At 38.9% G+C, this 27,555-nt stretch overlaps 1 long non-coding RNA gene across 1 annotated transcript; it reads left to right on the top strand.

Annotated features, from left to right (window-relative positions):
* The first annotated feature begins 1,929 nt into the window (after window positions 1-1,929).
* Window positions 1,930-19,436, top strand: LOC118149510 (uncharacterized). The gene is made up of 4 exons (XR_004737033.3): window positions 1,930-2,031; window positions 12,352-12,416; window positions 16,933-17,022; window positions 18,888-19,436. It is a non-coding gene; the product is annotated as an uncharacterized LOC118149510 (long non-coding RNA).
* Window positions 19,437-27,555: the final 8,119 nt, after the last annotated feature.

The raw sequence follows: 27,555 nt of genomic DNA on the forward strand, positions 1-27,555 counted from the left end.
CCCTTCTGTTTCAATAAAATAGAGCTGCCTCTTCCCACAGAGGCTAATTCTTTCACATACAATATGGATCTAAATCTCTCTTGATTTTTTTTTCTTAAGGGTAATTCAATAGATATCTCTTGTCGCCATATGTGAACTTTTATTCTCAATGAATTCTTTCTGATTAGAGGTTGTTGGTTTTGGTATTATTGTTGATGTTTTAGACCTCAGTTAGGACCAAATTCGATTAATTATGATCCTGTTTCATTATCTACTCTCATCATGAGTCCATTCATGAGCCTATTTTACTTAATTAGCTACTTAGTATGTTATTTTAAATAATGTTATAAGCATATCTAATACCTCCAAACAAAACAAATGGTAGGATCTTGACCTACATCTAAATATTTAATCTCCCTGTCTGATGTAGCATCAGTCTGAATTTTCTGTTTATCATTTTGTGCTTTTTAAAATATACATTATTATCTCTATATATATTACTAAAAGTATATTTTCTTATTCTAATGTTATTTTGAAAGTATCATTTTCTATTCTCTATCTGGTATGAGATAAAGATCTAATTTCATTCTTCTGCATGTGAATATCCATTTTTCCCAGCACCATTTATTAAAGAGACTATCCTTTCCCCATTTGTGTTCTTGGCATCTTTGTTGAAAGTCCATTGACTGTAAATGTGTGGGTTTATTTCTGGGCTCTCTATCTGATTCCATTGGCCTAGTCATGTGTTTTTTTTTTTTTATGCCAGTATCATGCCGTTTGATTATTACAGCTTTGTAGTAGATTTTGAGATCAGGTAATGTGATGCTTGCAGCTTTGCTCTTTTTGCTTGAGATTGCTTTGACTATTCAGGGTCTTTTGGGGTTCTATACAAACTGTATAATTTCTTTTTTCATGAAAATATTTTTGAAATAGTGATACATATTGCAATTAATCTGTAGATCCCTTGGGGTAGTATAGACATTTTAATAATATTAATTCTACTAGTCCATGAACATAATATATTCTTCCACTTAGTGGCATCTTCCTTAATTTCTTTCATCAATGTGTTACAATTTTTGTACGCATATCTTTCACCTCTTTGGTTAAATTTATTTCTAAGTATTTTTAGCTATTATAATTAGCTATTGATTTCTTTTTCAGATAGTTAGTGCATAGTAATGCTGCAACATTTGGATGTTGTTGTAACTTGCAACATTCATTTACTAGTTCTAGCAGTTTTTTGAAGGTATCTTTAGCATTTTCTATATACAAGATTATGTCATCAGCAAACAATTTTTTTTTCCTTTCTGATTTGGATGCCTTTTGTTTGTTTGTGTTGTTGTTGTTTTTTGCCTAGTTGTTCTGAGTGGGACATCCAGCACTACACTGAATAGAAGTGGTGAGGGTGGGCATCCTTGCCTTAATCCTCATCTTAGAGGAAAAGCTTTCAACTTTTCATCATTAAGTATGATGTTACCCATGGAATTGTTCGATATGGTGTTAAGTTACATTCTTACTGTACATAATTTGTTGAGGGTTTCATTCATGAAAGGATGTTGAATTTTCTCAAATGCTTTTTTCTGCATCTGCTAAGATGATCATATAGTTTTGCCCTTTATTCTGTAAACGTGGCATTACATTTATTGGTTTGTATATGTTTAACTCTCCTTACCCCCCAGGAATAAATCCTATTTGATTTTGGTAACTGATCTTTTTAATGTGCTAGTGAATTCTATTTACTATTGTTGCTGAGGATTTTTGGATCTATGTTCATCAGGGTTATGAGGTTGTAATTTTCTTTTCTTGTAGTGTCCTGGTCTGACTTTGTTACCAGGGTAATACTGAACTTATAAAAACAGTTTGGAAGTATTTCCCCCTCTTAAATTTTCTGGAAGACTTTGAAAAGGATTGGCATTTGTTCTTAAAAGTTTGTTTGGTAGAATTCAGCAACAAAGCCATCTGGTCCAGGGCTTTTCCTTGATGTTGGTTTTTATTACTGACTAATCTTCTTACCCATTTTGGTCAGTTCAAATTTGTTCAGGATTCAGTTTGGTAAGTTGCACATTTTTAGGAATTTATTCTAAGTTAACTAATTTGATGACATATAATTGTTCATAGCAGTCTATTAGGATTCTTTGTATTCCTGTGGTATCAGTTGCAATGTTTCCTCATACATTTCTGATTTTATTTGTGTCTTTTCTCTTTTTGTTTCTTAGACTAAAATTTTTATCAATTTTGTTTAGGTTTGAAAACATATTTTTAATTTCATTGAGCTTTTCTGCTGTTTCTTTTTTGTTTCTATTTTATATATTTCTGCTCTTATCCTTGTTGTTTCCATCCTTCTACTAACTTGGGTTTAGTTTGTTCTTTTTCTAGTTCCTTGTAGTATAGGGTTACATTGTGTTAGAGCTTTCTTTTTCTTTTTATTTAATTCTTACGTAGGTGTTAACTGCTATAAGCTTCCCTCTTCAAGCTGTTTTTTGCTGCATCCCATAAATTGTCTTGTTGCGCTTACATTTCTGTTAGTCCCAAGATATTTTTTAATTCCTTTTTAAATTTCTTCTTTGATCCATTTGCTGTTTGGGAGCATGTTTTTCATTCCCATGTATGTGTAAATTTTCCTAATTTATTTCTATTGTTTGATTTCTAGTTTCATGTCATTGCAGTTAGAAAATATACTTGATATGACTTCAGTCTTCTTAAATTTGTTAAGGCTTGTTTTGTGACCCAACACATGATCGGTCTTAGCGAACGTTTCAGGTGCACTTGAGAAGAATGTTACAGTGCTACTGTTAGAGAGAAGGTCCTACGTTTGTCTCTTAGTCCATTTGGTCTAAAATGTATTTCAAGCCCAATGTTTCTTCCACTTAAATTACGGAGCTAATATTTTACTGCGTTTCATTGCAGCTTACACATATTGATTACCTGTATAGTATTCCATTGTAAGAATGTATATCACATTTTCATTCTTCCATTTTTCCAAAGAATTAAGTCACTTATAGGATTTTGCTGTCATAAAAATCATTTCTATCAATGTGTCACTTATAGGATTTTGCTGTCATAAAAATCATTTCTATCAATGTGTCACTTATAGGATTTTGCTGTCATAAAAATCATTTTTATCAATGTTCTTATATGTGTCCTATCAGTATATGCAAGAATTTCTCTTGAATATGTACCTAGATATGAAATGGTTAAACCACAGCATATGTGACTCCTGACTTTAGGCTACATCTATCCACTTTCCCAGCAGCAGATCCTGTAGATCCACAACTTTTCCTATGCTTGGTATAGACAGAATTTCTTACTTTTTCCTATAGGATGGTCATAAAATCATGTTTAATTGTGGTCTTGAACTGCATTCCCTCATGACCAATAATATTAACTTTTCTCCATGTATTTCTTAACATATATTTTTGGTGAACTGACTATTTATATCTTTTGCCAATATTGCTATTGTATTATTTGTGCTTTTATTTTGTTAATACTAATTTAACTCTGTGTTGTGAATATTTGTTGAGTTTCCAACTTAGATTTGAAATTCATTTAATTTCAGAATTAACCTTGGATATACAAAGGGGATTAATTTTAATGTTTTAAGTTTAGTAATCTATTTTATAGAAAATTATTTTATGCCTTAAGACATTGCTCGTATACTGAAGTCTAAAAGTAGTTACTCACTTTTTCCAGTGCTTGAATGATATATTATATTTTTTTACATTTATTCCTAAATCTGTATAGAGGAGATTATTCTAAATGCTGTGAGGTAGAAATTCAGTTTCAACATTTTTTCATAAAAAATATTTCTTCCTACTCAATACAACTAAATACATACATGCATCGGTCAGTTTCCAGAATCCATTATGGTGGTAAGTTTGCTTATTGTGAGCCACAACCACAATGTAATACTTGCCACCACTTCATAAAAGTCATAGTAACTGTTCTAATTCTTCCACACACTCTCTCTCCCTCTCTTACTTCTAGGATATTCTACAATTATCTTCTTAAGTTCCCTGACAAATCCTTTTGAAATTGCATTGAGTCCAGAGATCAATTTAAAAAGAAACAGCATCTCTACAATTTAAAAAATCTTTCTATATATACACATGGTTTACAGCTCAATTTATTAAGTCTTTTTCTCAACAATACTATTGTATCTCTCAATAATGCTTGTATAATTTCCACAGGAAAGGTCTTCAACATATTTCATTAAATTAATTTCTGGATATTTCATGTTAAGTCATAGTCTCATAATAGTGCATCCTTTTTAATTATACTTTCTAGTAGCTTATTGCTTATGTATATACATAAATTTATTACTGTTTCTCTATTCATCATATATCCTCATTATTTCAAATAACATATCTGTGTATTGTTTATGATTTTCCATGTAATCTTAAATATAGACATAACTAACTTTGAGGCTGTCTTCTTCACTTTATAAAGTATTTAGAGCTGTAACTTTCTATCTTCATACTACTTTATAGCCCTTCCCCATTTTGATGCATATGGCTTTAATTATCATTCAGTTTTAAATTTCTCTAATTTTCATGATGATTTCTTCTTAAATTCATGCCTTAGCTTTCTCTTTCTAAATATTCCTTTTTTTTTTTTTAAGACGGAGTTTCGCTCATTACCCAGGCTGGAGTGCAATGGCGCAATCTCGGCTCACCGCAACCTCCGCCTCATGGGTTCAGTCAATTCTCCTGCCTCAGCCTCCTGAGTAGCTGGGATTACAGGCACGGGCCACCATGCCCAGCTAATTTTTTGTATTTTTAGTAGAGACGGGGTTTCACCTTGTTGACCAGGATGGTCTCGATCTCTTGACCTCGTGATCCACCCGCCTCGGCCTCCCAAAGTGCTGGGATTACAGGCGTGAGCCACTGCGCCCGGCATATTCCACGATTTTTTTAAGTTTAATTTTTATTATTTAATTCTCAATTATTTTGTGATCAAAGATCATCTGTATGAAAATTATTTTCTGAAATATAAATTGCTTTTATGTCTTAATATCTAATCAATTTTATAAATATTCCATGTGTGCTTAAAATAAAATGTGCATTCTTTCGTTGTTGAATGCATACCTCTCTTTTATACTCTTTCAATTCCATTTTAAAGACAAGTAGTCCCTCAAGCCTGTAACCTCAGCACTTTGGGAGACCGAGGCGGGTGGATCACGAGGTCAACAGATCGAGACCATCCTGGTCAACATGGTGAAACCCCATCTCTACTAAAAATACAAAAAATTAGCTGGGCACGGGTGTGTGTGCCTGTAATCCCAGCTACTCGGGAGGCTGAGGCAGGAGAATTGCCTGAACCCAGGAGGCAGAGGTTGCAGTGAGCCTAGATAGCGCCATTGCACTCCAGCCTGGGTAACAAGAGCGAAACTCTGTCTCAAAAAAAAAAGACAAGTAGTCCATCTGTTCTAATATTTCTACTTCTGTTCAAATGTGTAATCCAGCAGTATTTTTAACTGATTGTGCTCCTCCACTGTCTTATTTTGACTCATGAGCATATTTTATCCCAGGAGATAAAATGTGGAATCCCTGGAAATATGTGTCTGTGTTTCTGTGGAATGGGGAAAGATTTACTCTAGATTTTATCCCTGAGTAGCTGCAGGAAAGAGACTGGCAACTTAAGATCCTAACAAATATATTAAGAGACATAAGAAAATGTGAAACAAGAAATTATGGCAGCTAGTCTTTCCCATATGCATGGGACAGATGAGCCCAAGGGTAACCTTGTGTACCTGTGTATAATGCAAAGCACACAAGACCTACCAGAGAACTACTTATATTCTGTAAAAACTCTTAGGTCCAAATCCATCCTTTGTTCCCACAGAAAGAAGCAGCTACAGGAGGATGACTCCTTAGACCTGTGCTTCACAAGAGGCAAGTAAATTCCTATGGCACCATGAAAAAATAAAGATTTTACTCCAGGAGACCCTAGTGCAACCTGAGATTCTGCATTTCTACCACCTCCCAGAGGGTGTTTATGTTGCTGGTCCTAGACCAAACTTCAGGTAGCCCAGGCTAGATTAAAATTCTCCAGTTTGGAGAAGGAGAGAGTCAGAAGGCAACTGCATATAATATTGACTACTGGTTTTGTTTTTTCTCATGTTCTTCCAATAAGGAAATGAGGGCTTCTGCACCGTGATAAATTTATTCCTGAGAACACCTGGACTAGAGTTGTTTAGGGCAAAAGTAGAGGCCAGCCTTATTAGTCCTAAGGTAGGGTCAGAGGAGAAACAAATGCTTCCAACAATTCTTTTATTTTATACAACCACAGGAGTGCAGGGTTGACTCCTGCCCTGAGACAAGCCGCTACTCTATAAATATGTACATAAAATCTTTCTCTTTCTCACTCTTTCTCTCTAAATACACACACACACACACACACACACACATCACCACCACCACATATTTCTACATTTTTCCCTGTTTCTCCTTCCTACTTCCTCAGGGCAAATTGTGTGGGAAGGAGGGAGAGAATGGAAACTAGTTCATTACTTTGCTCAGGGCCCACTGGCTTCAAACAGTGGAAACAGAGAAATAAAAACAATGTTTTCTATTCCAACATCGATGACTCATCTCCTCAACCCTCTTACAGTGAGCCTTCACAGGAGTTGTCTATATTAGTTGCCTCCCAGTTTTTGCCTCTGAATCACTTCTTAATTCATTGAAACAGGTTTTTAAATCCACCAACCCACTAAAAGAATGCTAGCAAAGACTGATCATAACTACATGTCACAAAGGACACCAGACAATATTTTATTGCAATGATTAAATGTGAAAGCTCTGTGTTTAGATTACTGGCTACGGAACATTGGTGAGGAGAAAAGGATTGATGCAGATAAACACTCTCTAAACAGTGTCTGAGACACAGTAAATACTTCAATATATTGAACAATGTGATCCAACTTCACCTTTTGTCATCATTCAACCCTGTTGTTTTGTCCTCATTCAATGCTTGAAATATTCCCTCTTTAGTTTCTGATAACTCATTCTTCTGACCTTTCTGATTATTTCTTCTCTTTCTATTTTTAAGACCCATATTTCTCTAATTGGCCTTTGGATACTAAAGATCTACAAGTCTAGTTCCCATAATCTCTTTTTATCTCACTCCAAATGGGCTTCTGTAAATGATCTCATCTGCACCTGTAGCTTCAATTACCACATCTACATAAATGACTCACATTTATTTTTATTCCAAGCCCAGACCTCTCTTTGGACCATCGGATACATTAATGAACTGCATATTTGACATGACTTGTGTAAAGTGACATCAGCACATCAAATTGAGCATTTCCAAAATCAAACCCATCATCACCCCTCACTCTAAATCTGGAGTTCTTCGAAAGTTCCCTGTGTCCATGAAAAACCATTCTTGTGCAAGCCAGAAACTCATATCAACATAAATCCTCCACCAAGTGCTACACCTCTTACCCCAATGTACCTTGAACATCCACCCCATTCTCCCCATTTCCACATTATCTACTACAAATTTCTGTCTTCTGTTGCTTCAACTCTAGAAATAGCTTCTTTACTGTCTACGCTCACCCAGTTTGAATGCCTAACAAACTTCACACCATAGTATAATCAGAATTATCTTTTCAAAACATAAATCTGATGATGATACATCTCTCTTCTCATCCATCAAAGGCTTTGCAGTGCAATTTGGCAGGCAAAAAATGTCTTTACTTTGCCTATCAACTTCCACATGATTTAGTCCCCACTTTCCTCATTAGCATTAGCTGGAAACATGCAACTTTGTTCTCTCTGATTCAATCACATTGTTTACTTCATCACTTCCTTTGTTTTCATTATTTCTCCCTCACAGGGTCATTGCACACACTATTCCTCATGTCTGCCATGTTTTTCCTCCTCTCTTGACTTAGTTAATACCTGCTCATACTTCTGATCTCAATTCACATACCTCTTTGTTAAAGCCTTCCTTAACCTCCAAACCAGTCCAAATCACCCACTATGGGCTCAGATTATGCTCTATGTAACCCTCAGTGTAGCATATTGTGACCACATGTCTCCATTGCAATTTTACCTTTGCTTGCATAATTACGTGATTTGCATGATACCTTTCCTCAGAGGAGAGGTCTGTTTGGGTAGAAACCCTCACCTTTAACAAAGGACATGGCAATTAGTAGGTATTCAGTGAATACATGTTGAATAAAATATTATTAAATAAAATAAAATTACTATGTATGCATTCCAAACAGTAGTACTGCATTGATTACAGGAAGGATTGCCAACTTATAACTGAAACTTAACAGAACTGTTTTAGGACTGGTTCTGGTCCAGCCTTGCCATGGGCTCTCTCTACTTTAGCCTACCATGTAGTTTTACTTCCAAATACAGAAATAGATCTTTAGCTCTAGTCTTTTTTTTTTTCCTTTTCCTCCTATACCATCATGCTTTATGCCTTCTCTTCCTTTTCTACAAGATATTGGCTTGACATTGGAAGATAATCAGTGTAATTTCACACCATAAAATAAAAAGGACAAAAATCATGTAATCCTTTTAACAGATGCAAAAAATTACTGATACAATTTAGTGCGTATTTATAATAAAACTTCTTAACAAATTAGAAATAAGGGGATCTTCTTTAGTGTGATAAAGATGAACCACCACACACTCTATAACGAACACGATGATAATAAAATAAATAACTTTTCCTCATTATATTGGAAATGAAACAAAGATGCTTCCTCTCACCAAGTATATTCAGCGTTGTATAGGAAGCCCTAGCCACTGAAATATGATAAAAAGATAAAACACTGAAAAAAAATCTTATTTGTAGATTATTGAGAAAAGTACAAAACACAGTCCTGCACCACATAATGACATTTCTGTCAACAACAGACAACATACACAGTAGTGTTCCCATAGATGATAATAGAGCTGGAACATTTTTATTATTTGTGGATTTAATTGCTATCGTAACTTTGCAGCCCAACTCATCACCTATTCTATCTTTAGATGTTTACACACATAAATACAACCAGGTGTTCCTTGAAACAGGAATCCTTTCTGAGAAACATGTCGTTGGGTGATTTTGTGGTTATGCAAACATCATAGAATATACACAAACCTACACCGTAGGGCCTAATACATTCCTAAGCTGGATGGTATAGCCTATTGCTCCTGGGCTACAAACCCATATGGCATGCTACTGTACTGAATACTGTAGGCAATTACAACACAATGGTAAGTATTTGTGTATCTAAACCCTGGAAAGGTATAGTAAAAATACAATACAGTCTTAAGAGAGCACTGTTACACATGCAATGCAATGCAATATGCATTGACTGAGATGTTACGCCACGTGACTATACTTGACATTCTCAGTTCCTCAAGTTACTTGCCTTACACAACGGCTTCATGGTGACCACCTTTCTGCGGGAGAGCTAGATACAACCTACTTGACTTGCACCACTGACCCCCATACCGGACATAGACTGTGGAGTCCGGCAGCAGTAACCACCCTCAGTCACAGCGTGACTCCGTGGAGCTCGCGCCTGCTTGCTGGAAACCCACTGATTAGAACTCCCCGTGCGTGGACACTTACCTGCTTGGATAATGCCCTGGACCCCAATAAAGTGTTAGTCCCTTTCTTTCTCGCTCCCTACTCAATGGTTGAGTGCATGTGTCCTACAGCGCCCCTCTTCCTGCTGCTTTGCAGGATGTGCTGCCCTCTGCTGTCCAGAGTCTGTAGGGAAGACACCGCTTCTGTCATTTCACGTGTTTTGCTCAGTGGACCCCTCTGTGTCTTGCCCAACACTCACACCCACACATAGCTTCTCTGGGTCAGGACTCAGAGAGTGGCTAGGACAGGAATCCCCAGAGTCTGCCAGTTTATACAAGCTTCCTATGAAAGGGATGCTTGGTCATGGGGCAGAGGCTTGGGCATCAGGCCATCCACCAGATAAAGAAGTATCCTGGCCGGGCGCGGTGGCTCACGCCTGTAATCCCAGCACTGTGGGAGGCCGAGGCGGGCAGATCACGAGGTCAAGAGATCGAGACCATCCTGGTCAACATGGTGAAACCCCCGTCTCTACTAAAAATACAAAAATTAGCTGGGCGTGGTGGCATGCGCCTGTAGTCCCAGCTACTCGGGAGGCTGAGGCAGGAGAATTGCTTGAACCCAGGAGGCGGAGGTTGCAGTGAGCCGAGATCACGCCACTGCACTCCAGCCTGGCACCTGGCGACAGAGCAAGATTCTATCTCAAAAAATAAATAAATAAAATAAAATAAGTATCCTACAAAGGCACACTCCTCCATGGCTAAATCCTAAATGCTCAGCATAAGGTTAGACTTTACTGCCACTCTCCAGAGAGAACTCAATATCAAATTAGAGGAAAATACAACAGAAATTGTTTTATCGGATAATAATTTAGCTAACCAATTTTCTTTTCATTACCGTGCACGTTTCCTCTTACATTCATTTATAGCCTACCTTTTCCTTTATATTTAAATTGCGTTTCTTGGACCAATTTAAATATATGTTTCTTGTAACATATATTTGTAACTTCTTTCTCACCTAATCTTATGATCTGTACTTTTTATTAGAGCATTTAAATCATTTAAATTTAATTATCAACATAATTGAATTTAAATTTATGGTATTGCCATTTGTTTTCTATTGGCCTAATTTTTATTTTTTCACGGTTCCTGCCTTCCTTTGGATTAATTGGGTAATGTTTGTGATTTTGCTTTACCTCCACTACGGGCTTCCTAGTTAGATCTTCCTGTTTGATTTTTCATAGCTGCACTGGGATTTACAGTATCTGTCTTTAACTTCTCATACTCCACTTTCAAATAATATTCAGGAACCTTACAACGCTCTGCTTCCACGTGTTTTTTCCCGTCTTTTGTATCATTATGCTGTATATTTTATTTCTATATTTGTTATATAGCCCACAATGCATTATTATTGTTAACATTTTTTCCTTCAATACTGCAAAGGTGTTACCCGATTTTCTTTTGTCTTGCTTAGTTCCTGATGAGAAGTCTGCTCTCATTCATAACTCTGTTCCCTTTCTGTAATATGTCCTTTTTCTTCAGCTACATGTAAGACTTTACCCTTTATTACTAGTTTTTAGAAATTTGATTGTGATACTCTTGAATCTGTTGGTGTTTTTCTATATAGGATTTCTGAGCTTCTTGAATCTGTGATTTTTACAGTTTTTATTAATGTTGGTAAATTTGGGGCCATTATTTTTAAAACTACATTTTCTTCCTGTCTCAGGCTGGTACTCCAGTTTCATAAATGATTGCCTGCTTCATATACCACAGCTCATTCAGGATCGGTTTACGTTTTTTTTTTGAGATGCAGTCTCACTCTGTGGCCCTGGCTGGAGTGCAGTGGCATGATTTCAGCTCACTTCAACCTCTGCCTCCCAGTTCTGTGTAAAACACAGTTGGTCCACATCTGATCTTCCCAGTTGCCACCAACTTTGGGACTCCTGCATACTGACGAGCACAGGCTGAGCACACCGTCAGAGTTATGATGCTATCCCTTTAACATCTGAACACAAACAAAAATGAGATTTCCTTTTCCTCGTTTCTCTTTAGCACAGCAGTCGTAGTCCCCTGAGTCCTGGGCTCAAGCGATCCTACCACCTCAGCCATCTGAGTAGCTGGGACTACAAGCACAAGCCACCATGCCAGCTAATGTTTTTAAATTTTTTCGTAGAGATGGGGGTCTCACTATATTACCCAGGCTGATCTCAAACTCCTGGGCTCAAGCAATCCTCCTGCCTTGGCCTCGCAAAGTACTGGAATTACAAGCATGAGTCAGTGCACCCAGCCAATAGGCTTTGTGTGTATTTGTTTTTTTGAGACGGAGTCTTGCTCTGTCACCCAGGCTGGAGTGCAGTGGCACAATGTTGGCTCACTGCCACCTCCACCTCCCAGGTTCAAGTGATTCTCCTACCTCAGCCTCCTGACTAGCTGGGATTACAGGCGTCCACCACCACGCCCAGCTATTTTTCCATAGAGACGGAGTTTTACCATGTTGGCCAGGCTGGACTCAAACTCCTGGCCTCAAATAATCTGCCCTCCTTGGCCTCCCAAAGTGCTAGGATTACAGGCATGAGCCACCATGCCCAGCTACCAATAGGTCTTTTTAAAAAGGAAAATTCATTAATAACAAAAAGGAAGAAAAAAAGGAAACCGTAGAAAACAATACAAATAGTTTACAAAGGATTTTCAGAGTAGATCTTTGGAAACCTATACACAGTTGAACTTAGTACAACACAGGCTTGAATGTGCAGGCCCACTTCTATGCAGATTTTCTTCTGCCTCTGCCACCCCTGAGACAGCAAGACCAACCCCTCTTCTTCCTCCCCCTTCTCAGCCTTCTCAATATCAAGACAAGGAGAATGAAGACCTCTAGGAAGCTCCCGTTCCGCTTAATGAATAGTAAGTATAATTTCCCTTCCTTGGGATCTTCTTAGTAACATTTTCTCTAGCTTACATTGTTGTAAAAATATAATGTACAATGCATAAGCCATACAAAATATGTGTTAGTTGACGAGGCATCTGGTCAACAGTAGGCTATTAGTAAAGCTTTAGGGGACTCAAAAGTTACATTTGAATTTCTGACTTTGTGGGAGGTTGCTGCCCCTAACCTCTGCATCATTCAATGGTCAATTCTATATTCCATGCTAGCCAAAAAAAGAGACTTACAAGCTATAACCAGGATGTCTGCCTTTCCACCCTGTTCCTGGCTGAACCCTATCCTCTTCTCGCCACTGAGAAACAGCCTTTGGCATCCTAATACCGCTTTGCCACTTTACTTACTTACTGTCTTCATACCTAATTCTACTTCTTAAACTTTTCATATACAGAAGCTGAATGTGATTGTGGCGTCTGACACAAAGAAATATAAAAGCTTAGAGCCAATATCCCATCTTCACGTGGTGGGGCAAAGTCTAGTCTCAAATTTACACTGAGATTGCACCTTAATGATAGCTTTTGTGCAGACATTATATTGATATACTAATCAGGGTTTTATTATCTCACAATACCTCCTTCCACATCACCCACTGGAAATGTGATCTTTTTTTTTTTTTTTGAGACAAAGTTTCACTCTTGTTACCCAGGCTGGAGTGCAATGGCGCGATCTTGGCTCACCACAACCTCCATCTCCTGGGTTCAGGCAATTCTCCTGCCTCAGCCTCCTGAGTAGCTGGGATTACAGGCATGTGCCACCATGCCCAGCTAATTTTTTTTGCATTTTTAGTAGAGACGGGGTTTCACCATGTTGATCAGGATGGTCTCGATCTCTTGACCTCGTGATCCACCCGCCTCGGCCTCCCAAACTGCTGGGAAATGTGATCTTATAATAACAGGCAAGATTGTTGACCATGTTAATATTCCACAGTCATTTCTTCTTTTCTAAATGTGTGCAATGGTACCCAAAAGAAAATATTGTTTTTATACCTAGAAATTAAAGCATATTTCCCAAAGAATTCATGACCTTTAAGAGAAACACAGGATTTGCCTTTAAGAGTGGTGTATCGTTGATTATTGCTGTTGTATTAAATTACTACAAATTCAGAAGCTTAAAACAACGTGAATGTATAATCTCCGAATTTTGCCGGTCAGAGATCTGCATTGGATTGATTGATTTCCTTACTCTGATGTCAGCCAGCCTGGACTCTCATCCGGAGGCTCTGGGGTACAGTCCATTTCCAAGCTGCTTATTCAGGTTGTTGACAGAATTCAGTTCCTTGCAGTTGCAGGGTTGAGGTTCTCATTTCTTTTTCTTTTTCTTTTTTTTTTTTGAGACAGAGTCTCACACTATGGCCCAGGCTGTAGTGCAGTGGCACAATCTCGGCTCACTGCAATCTCTGCCTCCTGGGTTCAAGCAATTCTCCTGCCTCAGCCTCCTGAGTAGCTGGGACTACAGGTGTGCGCCACCACGCCCAGCTAATTTTTTTGTATTTTTAGTAGTCTGGCCAGGGACAGCTGAACTTCAGGGGAAGATTACCTTCCCACTCTGTCCCCTTTTCAGCTCCTCTTCCTGCTGATAGCCACTTTAATCAGCAATTAAGTCCCTCATATTTACTATCTTCAATTCGTTTGTGCAACCTCATTCCTCCTGGATGTTGGACAAGAACTCAGGGGCCACGAATGTGGGTGCAAAAAGCTCTCGCACTGACCCTTTGCTCTCACTGGTGGAAGGCAGCTGCCTCACATGAAAAGGCAGAGGGGCCGCTCATCTGTTAACACCTGTTAACACTTAAGTCATCGATGGATGGCCAAGCTAAAAGAACACTCTCACACCTTGTCTGGGGCCTCAGGAGCTGCAGGTACCTCCCAGATGCTGTGGCAGTGCCAGTACAGAGTTGGCAAATGCCAGCACCCAAAAACACTTGCCCTAGGTCCTGCACCTACTCACCTGTGTGATCCCAACCATGAGGGGTGGAATGGTGGAACGCGGCAAGTTCCAGTGGGTGGAGTCTGTCCCTGTTGGTGCTGGAATGGCCAGCTGACTCCAGAGCTCCTGTACTCCAATTCCTGCCTGCAAAGGAGTAAGAAAAATATCCTGGGCCAGGTGTGGTGGCTCACGCCTGTAATCCTAGCACTTTGGGAGGCCGAGGCGGGTGGATCACAAGGTCAAGAGATCGAGACCATCTTGGTTAACATGGTGAAAACCCATCTCTACTAAAAATACAAAAAACATTTAGCTGGGCATGGTGGTGCGTGCCTGTAATCCCAGCTACTCAGGAGGCTGAGGCAGAGGAATTGCCTGAACTGAGGAGGCAGAGGTTGTGGTGAGCCAAAATCGCACCATTGCACTCCAGCCTGGGTAACAAGAGCGAAACTCCATCTCAAAAAGAAAAGAAAAGAAAAATATCCTGCTTCACTAAAGCATCTTGAATCTGTAGTTTTACAATTTTTATTAATCTTGTAAATTTATGAGTCTTATATTTAAAACTATATTCCCTCTGCCTCTTACGATGGTATTCTAATTTTATAAATGATTACCTGCTTGATATCCTACAGCTCACCGAAGATTGATTCCCTTTTGTTCTTTTTTCTTTTGAGACGGAGTCTTGCCCAGCTATTGTTTGTATTTTTAGTAGAGATGGGGTTTCACTGTGTTAGCCAGGATGATGTCGATCTCCTGACCTTGTGATCCACCCACCTCGGGCTCCCAGAGTGCTGGGATTACATGTGTGAGCCACTGCGCCCGGCCTTGGTTTACTTTCTTTTTTTACTTTCTCATCTCTCTGAGCTTCATTTGGGATAGTTTATCTTGCTAGGGCTTTACGTTCACTGATCCACAGTGCCTAATGTGTTGTTAACCATATTCGGGGTATTTCTTATTTCAGGTAATGATACTGACATTATCTGAAGAGGGGGCCATTGCACGCCATAGAGTGTCAAGAAGATTTTGATCAGGTAGCAGAAAACAACATAGGAAACAGTCAATCCCAGAGCCTTTATTGGTTTTGGTGGGAAACGCAAGGCAGGGCAGGGAAAAGAGTTTGGGGTTGGTTCGTCTGAATTAATTCCAGCAGGATTGGGGCTATAGGAGTGGTCTCTAGTGGTCTGTACCTGCCTCTGGAATGATTTAGAATCACGGAAATATAGGCTTGGTGTGTGACAGTTAGATAAGGTGATTGTTGGGACTACAGACTCAGGATTGAGTGGTTTACATACAATGGATCTGCTCTTACACAATTTGCTCCTATTTTTAGGAATTAGCTAGCCTTGGGAAGGGTAGTCTTTCCTTGTGTCTACAAGCCCCCTAAATGCTAGAATATCAAGAATACAAAAAAGTAAGAAAATATAGTTAATATGATTGGTCCTGTGATAAATAGACAACAAATTGAGAAATACAGAATTGAAGAAAACCCACAGCAGTCTGTTCAGAATAAAGCATCCCCCATTCTGTGGGTACAAGCCATTGTTCCTCACCATCCTTCCAAAGGAGTGGGCCCTTAACTCAATGTCAGAAAGAACACTTGCTAGACATTAAGCAGTCTTTGTTTATAGAAGCCCAACCAGGCAGATTTGGGGTCTTCTGCTATATTGTACCTGTATTAACAAACCTCAGATATTGTGGGCTTGACAGAATTTGCAACTTGGTTCTATTTTGTACCTACTAAGTGATATGAACTATGTTAGTTCCTTTCACTGGCTTCATCTCTTTTTATATCTCCCACCTAGTCTCATTATTTTGCTGATATATATGGTGGTCTTGCTTGCTGGTCCCCAGACCACAACCTATACAGCAAAACGATGGATTATTTTCAACTTATACTGAGTGACACAATAGTACCCATCTGACATCGTATTATTGCAGCTGGTTATTGGGAAATACAACATCCAAAAGAACACTTGCTCCACTTTTAGCAGTTTTTGTCTACTACATGTTCTCAAGTAGGTGTGGGGTTTACCATCTATTAGAGCCAAATTGTTCAAATGAATGCAAGCAACAAAGGAGGCGAGGATACATCAGCTTTGGCTGTTGATGACCTCTTTCATTTTACACAAAACACGAATGAAAGATATTGATTAATGGTGGATACCTATAAATAAACAAAAAGAAAGAGGATGCTTGCTATAGTTGATTAGTAGGCATGAGCTATGCTAAATAATCAAAAGTTAAAGTCCTTTGGATTTGACCCTGACTTCTTTTGTCATTATACACAATTGTTTATGAATCTGAAGAATTTTCTCCTAAGCTTATTTAAAGACCAAACATTCAGTGCAGCATCCTCATCTAGATGCTGATATGTGAAGATGTATTTATAAAATAAACTTTACGTGTCTACGCAAACACCATTAATTTTTTAAAAGAGCTGATTATAACTTGAGGAATCAGGGTGATAACCAAAAGCAATAGCATTTCTGGCTTCTGGAGCTATAAAATTAGCTAGGTAATGACATTCTTTTCAGCTGATTAATTTTTTTTTTCTAGCTGGGACATCTGTTGTCATTTGAAAACTGTCCAGTATGAATATCTGAAGCAGATGGGAACAGCATGGAAGATGTCAGATTTACTTGTGGTGTAAGTAATATTTGCTCTTTTTGGACAAGGTTTTCTGCAGGAAAGGGGGTGCCATTTGCTCTCAGTTTTAGCCTTAGGCAGTGGTCAGTAACGACAGGTAAGAGTAGATGTGGCATCTGGGAAGAGGTGCTGACTTCCTCAACGTGAGGTCTCCAGGCTGCTGCTTAATGCTTTTATTCTCACATGTTGTGTGATTAAACACTTGGTGAGGCCCTGGGGCTGCCAGCTGGACATGATTTGACACCCTTATTAATCTTGAGAAATGTTCTCACTTTCAACCAATTAGAAAAGTTTTGGAAAAGCCCCGTGCCATGTGGCTGTGTTGCTTCCAGTAGATAATGCCAGTTGGCAGTTATCTTTTCATTAACTGGCCTGAGTGTTTCAGGATAGCTCCTGTTTTCATTAGCTGTTCTGAATATTTCAGGCTAGCTCTTGTTTGTTGTAATTTCATGGGTAGAAGCTGTCCATGGAAAGTGGAGGTTGCCTATCGCAGCCACCTGAGAAATAGTGCAAATCTTTGAAGATCTCCAGAATCCCTAGAGCCAAAATATGGTATTTCTCCTTCTGATCGGTTTCTCTTTGAGGTCCGGCCATGAGCCTCCATTCCTGGCATCTCACTTACTGTGCTCTGTGGCAAGCGAACAGAAGAGCATGGCACTCTCAAGCTGAAAAACTCAAGTCTTTCAAGAACAAAATTTCAGTGGAGTGCTCATGAGGATCTGGACCTGTCTCTAGGTGCCGATGAATTAATGACTAAAAGATTGTCTGTCCTTCAAGATCTCACAGTCCAGTGAAGCATCAGATATGTGAACAGATTATTAAATGCAGCAAGTTTTATAATAAGAATGTGTACAAATTATTATGACAGAAAATAGGGGAAATCTGGGAAAAAAGGTTTTTAGTTGAGTATTTAAAGATCAAAATAATTCATTAGGGCACAAAAGTGAAGGGATATTATTCCAGTATGGAACAAACATAGGGAGGGACAATAATGCATTTGTGGGGATTAGGCATACATCAAATGAATGACCAGACAAGGAAGGGACATTCTAGGTCAGTAGTTACCACACTTCATGGCCACAGAACATCTTTACACTCCTATTATTGGGGACCCCAAAGAGTTTCTGTTTACATGGGTTACACCTATGCTAGTTACTGTACTTTAAATTTAATTAAACTTAAACTGACATATTATTAAACACACATAACATGTTAACATATGAAAATAATTATATTTCCAAAACAAGAGAAAAATAGCACAGAGTCACATTGCTTTATATTTTTGAAAATTTCTTTAACTTCTTGCTTAAGAACACAATTCGATTCGTACAGTTGCTTCTGCATTCAGATAGTTGCAATATGTTGTTTTGGTTCAAGATGTAAAAAAAAAAAAAAAATCTGGTCTTACACATACAGGTAGCTGAAAAAGTGACAAGACTTTGAATGGCCTTTACAGATAATTGTGGATATTCTTCTTCAATACTACCCAAAAATTCTATATGTGGTAGTCTCTTAAAAGTTTGTTGCAATAAAAAATGTGGAACTGTAGGCAAAGGCATTTTATACTCAGTTACATTAAATCCATTGGTCTGTTCTGCACTGTGAACGGACATTTTGCCATGAACAATTTTGCAACATTACACATTGATCATTAGAAGAATATTGTTTCACTCAGTTATGCAGATCTTCCAAATGCTGTCATAGTGATTATACAACACCAAAAAAGCACGTTTGTTAAAGTCACCCCTAATGTCATCAGAAAGAGTCTTTTAGTGCTGAGAAACTGTCAAGTTTACCGAGGTTGATATAAGTTCTCCAATATGCTAATTTTTGCTTGAAAGCTTTATCAGTTGTTTTCCTTACAGTGACAAACCACATTCGAATACCTATCGCTTGTCCGTCAGTCATTCTTTCAAGTACAAATGGTGTTCCATGAAGAACAGCAGCCAGCACAGCTTGCGGCTCAATCTCACAAGGGCTTTTTCTCAGGAACGTCGTTGTCCTTGATACGCAGCGGAAGTACGTAGTGTGCACGTCCCATTTCACCCTACAGAATATTTTAAAAGCATGAACTCCAGATTACATAAAAGTCATAATTTTAGGCTACTTTTTTCAGGACATTCTTACATGAAACGGGCTGCGTTTTCTGTTGGTTTGTTTTGTGTCGTTTTCCTTTATGCAGTGTGTACGGAAGAATATAATGGTCCCTTGCACAGTTGAATACGTCTGTCTTGATTGGTGTTCATGCCCCTGAAATTCTAACCACCACTATTTTTGAACCATCAGTGCAAGTCCCAACACAGCAGAAGAGCAAATAATGCCCCGTTTTGATCTTGCAGATCCGCTGACTAGGTCTTGAATACCATCCTTTGGAACAACTATTTTAAATAAAATTATAAAATAGAAGAAAAGAAACAGGAAAAAGGAAATCTATTGAGCAAACTCTATGCCCCAGGGACTAAAGAGCATTAGGATTCATCCAGTTAAAGTGATCCAAAAATGAAAATAATTTACCAAACAAAAAATAAAACTTGACAAATGAGCTAAGGAAAAAAGGAACTACATTAGTTCATTTGACTAAACTGAGGCCAGGGAAGGGGTACCGTATTAACCCATAATTGAAAGCTGGGACCAGGTGCAGTGACTTTGGTAGGCTGGGTAATCCCAGCACTTTGGTAGGCTGAGGCGGGCAGATCACTTGAGGTTAGGAGTTTGAGACCAGCTAACAAGGTGAAACCCCATCTCTACTAAAAATACAAAAATTAGCTGGGCATGCTGGCATGTGCCTGTAATCCCAGCTACTTGGGAGGATGAGGCAGGAGAATTGCTTGAACCCAGGATGCAAAGGTTGCAGTGAGCTGAGATCGCACAATCACACTCAGCCTGGGTGAAGAAGCGAGACTCCATCTCAAAAAAAAAAAAAGCAAGCAAGAAAGAAAGTTGGAAAACACACATCCTCAGGCCCTCACCATCTCTCCCTTGGCCTTTAATCTCTGACCAACTCTTCCCATGAAGTTGGGACCTTGGCTGCTGGCAACTACTGGTTCACCTTTCTAATTTTGTTACCAGAAAGGAAGAGACTCTCTTCCATTATTCTAATGTAAAAAATCCCAGAGAAAGAAAGACTGGCTCATCTTGGGTATATGCTGTCTTTGTGGCCAGGATGGGGGGTGGGGGAGGTAGAGTTAGGAATGGCTTGTGTGATTGGCAGGGCCCACTTGAATCATGTGGTTGGAACAGGGAGAAGAATGGGTCCCAAAAGGTAATGTGGGAGTTGTTTTCAGAAGAAAGGAGATGTTCTTGGAAAATTTAATAAGAGAGAGAGAGAGAGAGAGAGAGAGAGAGAGAGAGAGAGTGTGTGTGTGTGTGTGTGTGTGTGTAGGCTTATATATTTAATATAAATATCACAATACATTCCGAATCAGCCAAATTTTAAAAATGAGGAATCTACTTGTCAGAGTTTAATCAACTTTCCCAGCATTACAAAACTATCAATTTAGGGAGCTGCATTTTCATGCCTCTAAGTTCAACTTTGAAGGTTCTAAGTTCGACTTTGTGAGGCTACCTCCCAATGAGGACAAGAGAATGTGTGTGGGTGATTCAAAGAGTCAACTTATTCATAAAGCTCAGAAAATCTTTTTTTCAACATATTTACTCACTACTAATTTATTTTCCCAACATTAATATTTTTAAAATTATCAATTGACAGTGGAAAATGATGACTTCATCCTAAAGTCATAATTGGATATATGGAATCAATGTTTTGCAATAGCTTATTCATGAAATGTTGCTATATTATAAGGTCAAATTGTGACAGGTTAATGACTAATATTTATTAAATAGTTATGTGTTAAACTCTATGCTAACCGCTTAGTAGACATGGTGAAAATTCAATCTTCACAACAGTGCCATTAGCCAGCTACTATCAGGGTTTCCTTCAGCTAATGCCTAAGAATTAGAGGTCTTTATGGTTTTACTTTGGTGATTAAATTCTCCAGCCAAGTAGCCACACACAACTCCTACTCACACCTTGCTGCCGAACTAGTTACATGGCCCCTCCTCACCAAATAGGGCTAGAAAATACAAACCTACTGGGTACCCGGAAGTAGGAGTACCAAGAGCATTTAACGACACAAACATCAAAATTATCTCTTTCCATCCACCTGTCTGCAATCTTCATCATGTTCACTTTTTTAAATTGAAGGCATTGTAGTTCTTTGAGTTTAAATCTCCATGAGAGGAGCACAAGCTCATCTGTTATCTAATTAACATTGAGTTTAAATTACCTGAGAAGCTATGCTATGCTCTGAATATGTGTGAGAATAAAGTCTGTGATAGGAAGGGAAGCTCTGGTGACACCTGTGGCCACAATGTCCCATGAGCCACATACATGCATGGACCCTCGAGCTGGATAACAGAAAGTAGGGTGAGAATACAAATAGGAGGCTGACTGATACTATAGACAGACTTTTGTTATTTTGTAATTTTTTCCTGTACATTAAAACTCCCAAATTTTTGCCATTGAACTTCCTTTGGGAAATCCTCCCAATTCCTCCTAGATTTAAGCATGAAGGCCATGTCTTAGCAATTGTTCTACGTTCCAATTTCCACCTTGCTGCTAAGGGAAAGGACTCTGTCATCCTACTTCCCCCTGAATAAGCCGCTCCCATTCAGGATGACTTGCAGACTGGGATGTGCTGACTGCAGTTCCTTCCAAATCCCTTCCTGGATAATCATCAAAAGGAAACTACAGCCGGGCGCGGTGGCTCACGCCTATAATCCCAGCACTTTGGGAGGCCAAGGCTGGTGGATCACGAGGTCAAAAGATCGAGACCATCCTGGTCAACATGGTGAAACCCCGTCTCTACTGAAAATACAAAAATTAGCTGGGCATGGTGGCACGTGCCTGTAATCCCAGTTACTTGGGAGGCTGAGGCAGGAGAATTGCTTGAACCCAGGAGGCGGAGGTTGCAGTGAGCCGAGATCGCTCCATTGCACTCCAGCCTGGGTAACAAGAGTGAAACTCCGTCTCAAAAAAAAAAAAAAAAAAGGAAACTACAGGCTGGGCACGGTGGCTCACACATGTAATCCCAGCACTCTGAGAGGCTGAGGTGGGCAGATTACATGAGTCCAGGAGTTCAAGACCAGCCTGGGCAACAGCCAGTCTCTACCCAAAAATGCAAAAATTAGCTGGGCTTGCATGTCTGTGGTCCCATCTCCTCAGGAGGCTGTGGCAGAAGGATCAGTTGAGCCCAGGAGGCAGAGGTTACAGTAATCCATGATCAGGTCACTGTGCTCCAACCTGGGTGACAGCACCAGACCCTGTCCCCCGGCAAAAAGAAAGAAAGAAGAAAACTACAATATGAAACTGAGGAAGGCATGAAGCTCAGAATTTTTAGTGAGTTCTTAAAGCCATTACTCTTAATATTTATTTTATGACACTCTGAGTTAGGAATAGAAATGCTTCAACAATACCTATACCATAGATTATTTTAAGAGTGAAATTATGTATCCTTGGGCACAGCTTTTGGTGAATAATAGATGGCTCATAAAGCTGCTGTATACATGGCTATAGTGTATCACAGCCAAAGGATATGGACTAAAATCAGCCCAAGGAAGAAGAACATAGAGCAGAGTCCAGGAAGGTTCCAAATTCAGAGTTCCCAGCTGTCCTTTCTAAGCACGGTCATGGAAAGTGTTGCCTTCAAGTCTGACAATAAGGGCAGAGTGTTGCCAACCAGGGACACTCACCTAGGCCTTGGTGCCCAGAGCCCTTGTTGGCACTCCACCTGCAGGCACAGCTGACTACACCCTTGGCTGACCCAGTGTCCAGCCCCTGTAGAGGTCAAACTGTTACCATGTGACCCAAAGTTCCCACACCAAATCACGTTGTTGGAATGCCTAGCATGGCCAGCCCCCTTCCCTAAATCACATTGCTACACTCCGATCTGTCAGAAACAATGTTCCATGGGCTTAGATATTAACTTCCGGAAGCCAAGGACAGAGGCCATACCTCTCCTTGAGTAAGATTAAATTCTTTACTATACAAACCACACACACACAGAGACAGCTAAAACCAAACCTTTCACCCCTGAAGCTCATTTATAAGTCATATGATACGGTTTGGCTGTGTCCACATCCAAATCTCATCTTGAATTGTAGCTCCCATAATTCTCAAATGTTGTGGGAGGGACCCAGCAGGAGATAACTAAATCATGCTGGAGGTTACCCTCATACTCTTCCCATGGTAGTGAATAAGTCTCACGAGGTTTGATGGTTTCATAAGGGGAAACCCTTTTCACTTGTTCTCATTCTCTTATCTGCCACCATGTAAAACGTAACTTTCACCTTTCATCATGATGGTGAGACCTCCCCACCCACGAAGAACTGCGAGTCCATTTTACCTCTTTTTCTTTATAAATTACCCAGTCTCAGATATGTCCTCATCAGCAGGCTAATACTTCATATCCTGTCCCTAGGAGAACAAAATGAAACCAAAGAAAAATTCCATTTATTGTGGCTGCTGATTACAACTTCTGTAATTATTACCCTTTACTGGAAAGATTTTGTAAAGAAGCAGGAATCTTTTTTTTCAATAATGCATTATACAATTATTCTACAAAGAAAAAACTTGGATATTAGTACCTTTAAAATAAGTGGGGTTAATTATGAGTTTTTCACTTCTAAAACTAAGCTTTACCTACTCTCCTTTCTGTTGGCCTAATTAACTCAATCTCTAGAGATCTTTGGCTTTGCTGTGAAGTTCAGAACATGTCACTGCTGATGAATACATTAATGATAGAAAGGAATCAAAGTCAAAATTAGCATGAAATTAGTATCCCACTGCTCACTACGTTCAGGAAAAACTAACCGAACTTATCAGGACAGCTGTTGATGAGATAATCAACTCTGACAAAAATTTTAGTTTTGCTTTAGATATCTTTGGTACAATATTGTCATAAACTTCAAGCTATTTTAAAAGCAGAAGCTATGGGCCCTCACCAAATGACTGTTACGTTATGATCCCCTCAACATTTATAGTCTTCAAAAACTGAAATCTTGATACAAAGAATCTTCACTGTGAAACTGTAGTCATTACCCTTTAAATTGATTTTATTCATATTAACCTTATAGATGCTTCAAGTATACCGGGTGTTGTATTTTAAATGCAGTTATTTTAGGGAATGTAAGGAAAGAATATTCATCTAAATAGGCTTTGGATACATAGTAATGGAAAGAGCCAATATTATAAGAGTACCTACTTAGAAATACCCAGCACTTATTAAAAATCTATCTTTTCCATAGGTTTTTGGAAATATGTTAATAATATATTGTTGATCTTCCTTGGAGCATGCCATACCAGGAAGACTACCAAGAGAAAAACAGCGGATCTGGAGAAAGAGATGGCGTGTGAAAATAAAATATTTAAATGTAAATTTTATTAAAACAGGTTTCCCACCTGTCTCTTTTTTTCTTTTCTTTTTTTTTTTTTTTTTTTTTGAGACAGAGTTTCGCTCTTGTTACCCAGACTGGAGTGCAATGGCACAATCTCGGCTCACCACAACCTCCGCCTTCTGAGTTCAAGCAATTCTCCTGCCTCAGCCTCCCAAGTAGCTGGGACTACAGGCACACGCCACCATGCCCAGCTAATTTTGGTATTTTTAGTAGAGACAGGGTTTCACCTTGTTGACCAGGATGATCTCGATCTCTTGACCTCGTGATCCGCCCGCCTCAGCCTCTCAAAGTGCTGGGATTATAGGCATGAGCCACCATGCCTGGCCACCTGTCTCTTTCTCCCACTTTCTCCAATGCCTTTTTTATGTGTAGTCTTTGTCATAATTAAGGAAATGTTTATTTCCTAATTTATTTGTTCTGTCTCATAAATAGGTCATCCTTAAGTGCTGATGAGATAATTAATATTCAAGAAAGACAATTTAAAGTACCTGCCAAATGCACATGCCCAGGGCTCTAAGGGCCACACAGCTGGAGGTGAGCAGTGAGCCAGTGAGCGAAGCCTCATCTGCATTTACAGCCTTCCCCATTGCTCCCACTACTGCCTGAGCTGTGCCCCCATCACATCAGCGGCAGCATTAGATGCTCATAGAAGTGTAAACCCTATTGTGAACTGCGCATACCAGGGATCTAGGTTATGTGCTCCCTACAAGAATCTAATGCCTGATAATCTGTCACTGCCACCCATCACTCCCATATGGGGCCATCTAAATGCAGGTAAACAAGCTCAGGGCCCCCACTGATTCCACATTATGGTGAGTTATATCATTATTTCATTATAGATTACAATGGAATAATAATAGAAACAAAGTGCACAATAAATGTAATGCGCTTGAATCATCCTGAAATCATACCCCACCTCCACCAGTCCATGGAGAAATTGGCTTCCATGAAGCCGGTTCCTGGTGCCAAAAATGTTGGAGACTCCTGGTCTAAGACATAGCCAATAATGACAGAGCAAAGGAGGTTAGTAAATTTTAATTTAACAGTGTGACCCTAGACTTTATTAACATTGAAACAAAAATCAAAGACGTTTGCATATCCTGCAAACCTGCTACTGGAGATGGAGAATCCTTTCCATAAAGTCAATAAAATATAAGGTAAATTCTACTAGAACGTAGTACCAGGTAAGGGTTTGTTTCTTCTAAAGTGGTAGGGTATATTTTATCAGATCACTCTCTAGCAAGCTTCGTTGCTGTCTGTTGGCTGCCAGGAAACAGAAAGCTAATAACCTTCTGCTATCGATTGCTTAGGGGTAGTCTTTCACCTTGTAGTGCAATATGGCCTCCTGAAATAGAGGGAAATTCAGACCCTGCAGATTTCAATCTGAAAACAGGCTCTGGAGATAGGAAGAGTGATAACTAGATAGTTCCCACTTCAGCCAGTCACCGTAGCTATCCCCTTGGTGTGCTACCCATGAGTCTAGTCATGATGGATATTTTCATTAAAAGAATTAACTGAATAGTAATAAAGACCAAAGAGAAATAAAGAAAATGGATAAAGGTTCCTAGCAGTTTGTCTTAAAACATGCTGGTTTCAGATCCTCTCAAATCAAAGTCTGTTTACTCCCAAGATCTCTGACGTTCTTTCTCATTCTGCATCTTTTTCCATGAGAGAGGAAAAAAAAAACATCCCTTGCCTGAATTCCTCATTTCCTGGTGAAACTTTGGAAGCTCTAGTATTTATTTTATTTTCATCTCAATATTTTCCTACCTTTAGTCATTATTTTTAACTCCCATATGTGTATTTACATTATAAACTGTTTCAAGTTACTTCTCAAGGTAGAGAGAGACTAAAATACAAACAAATCAATGCATCCGACGAGAACGAATGAGGCTAATTTATAATGCTAATGAACACTGCAGGAGGGGATTCAAGCCCCAGTTTGGGGTTGGACTAGCAAGGCATGTAAACGGATTATGGGTTACAAAATTCTGCAGCCCCTGGAAGATTTGATATAAAATAGCAAACAGTTTACAGTCCTTCTCCATAGTAAAGAATATAAAATTGCTTTGTATCTTTGTCAGGGGAAATAGCAAGTCAAAGTCAGGGTGAGCTTGGTCTGCTTTCAACTTCAGTGTTTCTCACTTTACTTAATTGTAGCACAGATTTCCTTATCTAATAACCCATTTTGCTGTTTTAGGCAGTCCATTTTCAAGCAGCCAAGAAAAATCAGGACATACCACACAGGAAAGTGAGTCAGGTCTGTCACTCATTGTGCTGGGGCAACACCTGAGGTTTTGTGCTGTTACTCATGCAGTGTACCTGAACAAAATGCCATATTCGCTGTATTCCAATGTATAACAGTGCTACGTTCTTGTAATCACCTCTTTCAATCCTATTTTCTCCCTGGAAAGAACTAGGGAGCATTTTGCTCAGTGGAAGAATTTCTGGTTTTCAGTGTATTAAAATCACTACATAGTAAGTTGAATAGCAAAATGGCACAAGAGATAAACAAGGCTATAAGCCCAGCTATACAAAGGGAGGAACTTTACATTTGCTGTGATTCAAAACAACAACAATCTCATGATATTTATTGTGCCAAAAGTGCATTACCCCTCTGGACTGTTGCTGTCATAAGAGGTTATATGTTTTGCCTCAGTTTCAGTTGCTTCAGTGATACATCGTTATTTTCTACAAACGCTATACTTCTAACAAATGCTAATGTCCTATGTGATTATTTAGTAACAGTTTAAAAGAGACGATTTAAAAAAATATATACCTTTAAATATGTATTTATATTTATATCATATGGTCAAAAAATATTAAAATTATTAACTAATTGATATATGACATATAAGTAATATTTAATAAGCTTTATGATGTTTTGAAAAACTTGAACCTCCTCAATTTCACTTTACAAGTATAAAAATATGCATATGCATAAGCATGTATGGGTATGCATATAGATGTGTGTGGATGTGTACATACATATCCACATATGTGCAGATATGACATTTCCACATACATGGGTACATATAACTATAATGTCATTACACTTGAAAATCATGAAAACTGGCT

This window comes from Callithrix jacchus, chromosome 19, assembly GCF_049354715.1.
Source record: "Callithrix jacchus isolate 240 chromosome 19, calJac240_pri, whole genome shotgun sequence".
Classification (NCBI taxonomy): Eukaryota; Metazoa; Chordata; class Mammalia; order Primates; family Cebidae; genus Callithrix; species Callithrix jacchus.